Raw genomic sequence first — 5,430 nt, 5'->3', positions numbered from 1 at the left:
CCTCCGCCTCCCGGGCGGGCGCCGTTCGCAGCCGGCAGCGGCCGGGCCGTGCCGCTGCCCCTCCCCGGGGGCGGCCGCAGCGGGGCGGCGGTGGGGCTGTGCCGAGGCTGTGCCAGGGCTCGGCGGCTCCTTGAGCAGCGCGGGCTCCCCGGCGGCCGAGGGGCGCCGGGGCCGGTCCAGCGCCCGCTGCCCGGGGGCTCCCGCCCGGCAGCGCCTCGCGGGTGCGGAGCCCCGGGCCGGCACCGCGTCCTTCGCTGCCGTGTTTCAGCGGCGCTGGCACCGGCCGTACCAGGCTCTGGGCGAGGGGCAGCGCACCCCTTAGCCCGCGATCTCTCCCAGGCCCATCCCGTCTCGGCTCCCCGCTCCACACACCTGATCCCCTGCCTGTGCCCGCACAACCCAGCCTCTCTCCTCCCTTCCCTTCCACTGGCTTCCCTCCTGCCGCTCCTGCCCTTCCTTTCACATCCCTATTTCTTGCACAGTCCCCTGAGGGCTTTTCTTTTTCCTCCACCTTGAGTCTCCACTGGTCCATGTTTCCATATTTTTCTCTTTTCGGGGGCTTCTCTCGTTCCACCATTGGCCCCTTAACACTTCCCATCATCTCCATCTTAAGACCACATGTCCTTAGCAAACCCTCTCCCTTGCAGGGCTGGCTTTACTTTCTAGCCCAGTTCATGCTGCCAGTGGCTGGTAATAGCCGCTGTGCCCTCCCAGGACTGAGTCCCTCCCAGCTTACATCCCTATCCTTCTGCCAAGGTCACTCAAAGGCTGCAAAAATGTTGGTGTTGGCACAAAGACAAGGCACGGAACATTTAATGTGGGATACGAGAGAGTGGGATGCATCAGCTGAGACTTACTAAAGTGACCCTGGGACTACCTTTAATTTGTTTTTACATGAGGATTAATATTTAAGGATGCAGGAAGCCACTTTACGTGTAATACGATCTTGCTCACAAGTTTCATTTCATGACAAAACAAGCAGGTACTTAAATAGTTGATGATTAAGTAATTTGCTATTTGCAGCCTGAGCAAAAGTCGTGTTCAGTATTTATCACATTGAGGGAACACTTTCTTCTATAAAGTAAAACAAAAAAAAAATCAGTGCAATTCTTTTGCAGTCTTTGTGCAATAGATTGGTATCGGGTTTGTGAGGACAAAACGTGTATGAACAGCAGTGCCGAGGTCCCAAATGGGCAGCACAATTCCTGTCAGCAGACGTGTGTAAATAGAGAATGCAGTGTTTGTCCCACCACCATCTGATGGCACCGGGATGGACTCTGCAGCCTCACTTACCAATCCAAGAGGGATTTCTGCCCCCAAAAAAAGACCCTGCAACTCTGCACTACCAGATCAGAGAGGCATTGCAGTGAAATCTGTGGTAGGTAAACCTCAATCAAATGAAAGGAAATTGTTCTCTGTAAAGCAAATATCTGGGTGGCCACAGCCAGAATATTGAGTGCTGATCTTACAATTCCAGTTAAAATAGTTCATAGGGCAGTAACAATTTTATTAAGCGAGAAGAGGATAAGTTTACCCATTTTGGGGGAAGGTAGGTGAACTAAAGAAGGGGAGGAAATTTCTAACCTTTTCATGATAAAGACTTTGCCCTTTTGAAATCAACGTCCCTAGCAGAAGCAGCACAAGCACAGAGGTATTTTGCTGTTCAGTGATGCAGTTCATTTGCTACTATACAGGATTTTCAGACGGACCAATAGACTCACAGAACTTGGACTCCTAATCACTTTTGGAAATCCTTTTGGGACCTTGATTGTGTCTTGGCTTTTCAATATCTTAAAAAATAAATTTTTTAAAAAATCTTCTCCTTGGTCCTTAGCCAAATGTTTATCTGCTTATCCCAGCCTCTGTGTGATGATCCCAGCCTGTGCAGTGGGCAGGGGCATGTTTGCATTTGGTATTGTCTCTGCTGCTCCAGAAGTGTGAGAGGATATTAACAAGAATGCAGCTTTAGATTAGTTCTTTTTTTCTAATGCAGTTTCTGTCTCCAGTGGCTGCCAGCTGAAGCTTCACCTGGTCTCACATATAAGGTATTTCTCTGTGTTACTGATTCAAACATTCAAAATACATTAACAGCTGAGGTGGGGTTTTGTGCAATGTTACTTTCTCAGAGAAGCCTATCAGAAGTGAAGGGGAAACTGTGTGCATGTCCTGACTTACCCACCTCAAATAGGTATGGAGAAACTCAATCTCATTATTTTTGTTTGGGAAGGGGTTGACCTTAAGGATTTCCAGACAGTTCCTTCCACAAAGCTTTTAAAAAGAGAGGCTCAGAAACTTAAATGGCAAATATGGTACTTGTATGTAATAAAGAGATGGCTCATATGACAAAGATTTTACAAACTGAATATAAGTTGGAAATTTGTTGTTGTTTATTTAATATTAGATTAATTTTATGTTCTTTCAAAGACTTGCAAGATTATTCATGGATTATGTCCCTATTTCTACTGCAAAAATAAGTGCTTCATCAATGGTAAGTAGTTCCATGTAAGTAAAAGACACCTCAGAGTATAAATTAGGAATTTGGATAGAACAGAAATAGTTTGCATATCATTTTACATTTGATCTAAATAACAGAAATATTTTATGTTTAGTCTAAGTTTGGAGTACCTTGGAATATAGAACAGGAATTTGGATATTGTGGAAAGATTTTACATTCCATTTAAATGGAGGCTCTGATAGCCTCCAGATCCCAGCTCAAATCTATTCCACTGTAGAAACACCAAGCACCAGATAAAGAAAAGGGATACAGGACTGATGCCATCATAACACAGTCAAATTTGCCTTGGTCTGTGCATGCCATTTTTTTGGTGGGGTTTTTCTGTTGGTGGTGTTGCAGTCTCCTGTCCTGACTAGTGCAGGCAAGAGGGATCTCATGTGGCTCATCACAACATTTTCTTCTATATCAACTGCAGGATTTTAACAAAAAACAGAAGCCAGTTCTAATTTGGGGTGTGTGTGGTATTTTTAACCCACTATCTGTAGGCAAATCGAGCAGTAATTACATGAGCATAAATTTATGGGAGCTGGGTATAGCAACACAAAGCATTAAGAACTTCTGTGCATGTTTGTGCTTGAAAATACTTCTGTGGGCCATGTTTGTGGTGTTCAGGGGGAGAAAAAGACAACAACAGAAATCTGTTTATTACAAAGTGAAGAGGTTGTCCTACCTCCAGCAATGGCTGAAAAAGCTGCAAAATGTTTCTCACATGCAGGTGCCTCTGGAATGAGGTGTAGCATCTTCTCTCACTCTGATGGAACGGCTCTGCCAGTGGGGCATGGAGCCAAGTGCTTTGTTTTGCACTTTCAGATTTACTATTAATACAAAAGTCACTGGGAATTAAACTACTCAAGAACCAGAAAAAAAGTGTTCCATTGAGAGCTGGAAAAGTTTTATTTGAGTTTATCTCTGTAAGATGCTCCTGAGCCATTTTACTTCTGGCTGCTCCAAGCACAGTGTCCCAGTTCCCAGGGCAGCAGTGTCTGCAGGATACATCCAGTGTGGCTTTCTATTTTGTCATATCCAACTTGTCTAGGCTCGTGTGTGGTTTGTGTACTGGTGTATTGCACAAGTTCCTGATGCTTTCCATGTCGAGTAACCTGGTGCTTCCCTCTGCACATGAGGAGATAGGGGGCTGTTTTCTTTCTGTACAGATTTATTTCCTGATCCCTAAAGAAATGCAGAAAGTGCAATTGCTTCCCTCGTGACAGCAATTTCCATCCTGACAATAAAGGATTAAATTTAGACAGCAGAAATAATGTCTCAGTGAAATAAAGGGGGGACACTGCAAATTCATGTCTCCTGAGAGCACTTTTTCAGGCTATTTACTGAACCAGAAAGGCAGCATATCATCTATTTATAGGCGATGTATTTGAAAGTATTCTTCTCAGGCATAAAACCACTTTGCTGTTTAGGCTTAATAAATGCTCTCTGTGTGTCCATGTTTATGGAAAAATTAGTATTTCTGGGGATAAGCATGTGTATAGCTAAGGAGGATCTAGAGAGCAAGTCCAATATGGGATTTTCCTTGTTTTTATTGGTTTATACCCCAATCACCATCAAAACAAGTACACTATAATCTTATAAAAAACATTAATAGGAAGAAAAAATAGTCCTCATTAAAAAAAAAAAATCTATTCATCATGGAAGCACAAAATCTAAAATGTTCACAGTTTATCATAGAACTATAGAAGGACTTGGGTTGGGAGGGACCTTTAAAAATCATCTAGTCTAAAGCCCCTGCCTTGGGCATGGAACTTTCCACTATATGAGGTTGTTCAAAGCTCAATCTTCCCTCACTTCAAAGACTTCCATCACGGGGCATCCACAACTTCTCTGGACCTGTTCATAACCATTCTAATCATTAAAAAAAGAAATCCTCTATATATTCAATTTCAGTCCACCTTCTTTTGGTTTAAAACCACTGCCCTTTCTGCTATCACTACAGGCCTCAGTAAAAAGTCTTTCTGTAAAGAGCTGCAATGGGGTCTCCCTGAAGCCTTCTCTTCTCCAGGCTGAAGAACCCCAACTCTCTCAGGCTTTCTTCACAGGAGAGATTTTCAAGACTGAATTCCACCACAGTAGAATCGCTACAGTCTGAGCTATCACCAGCTTTGTCATCTTTAATTAGTTCATCCCTGTTTTTAAGCAACAGGACTGGTAATGCTTCACCTCTGTTCAAGCTGTTTGTTGATTGTTGTCATAAACCTGGATTAAGAAATCATCCTCAACACCCTCCAAGAGTCTCCTGGATTGCTTACAGCTTACTGTGCTGCTTTTCCAAGAGATATCGAGGAGTGCCCCAGCAGGATCAGAGCATGGGAGCACAGTGTTTCCTGCAGTCAAAATAAGAAAACTCAATCAACAGCTTCCCTTGCTTTGGTGCTCTGCAGGAAGACCAAACATGAGTTTTCCTTTGTTGACTTGGCCCTAGATTTTACTTCTAAGCCCTCAACCTCTTGATCACTGGTTTTCAAAGACTGTTCTGTACATTCAATCTATTTTTTCACATGTAGGGCAAACACCCTGCCCTCTGTCCTTGCCAGTCCCTTCTGGAAATTCTGTAGGCATCAACTGCAGAGTTTTGATCTGTTTCTCACTCAGGTGCTCCATTTCCCAGGTTAGAAACCTTCCAAAAAGAGCTCTGATTTATCTAGTGACCAATCCCCTCGTGGTTTAGTGATACCTACAAGCAGGATGTAGTAATAGCTGAAGTATTAAAACATGCAGGAAAAGAGGTAAAGGCTTGTCCTGGGAATCATCATCAGATGATTTGTAGGAAAAAGCATGATGCAATTAAATGGTTAGGTTACAAAACAGAATGTAGGTAGGGCAAATGCTTTCATGCCTGTTTTCATTAAAGCAATCTATATGAGCCTCTGAGAAAGAACTACTCATGGTGGGAGAGAGGCTTT

This window comes from Prinia subflava, chromosome 5, assembly GCF_021018805.1.
Source record: "Prinia subflava isolate CZ2003 ecotype Zambia chromosome 5, Cam_Psub_1.2, whole genome shotgun sequence".
NCBI classification, from domain to species: domain Eukaryota; kingdom Metazoa; phylum Chordata; class Aves; order Passeriformes; family Cisticolidae; genus Prinia; species Prinia subflava.
Note: the sequence above shows the minus strand (reverse complement) of the source record.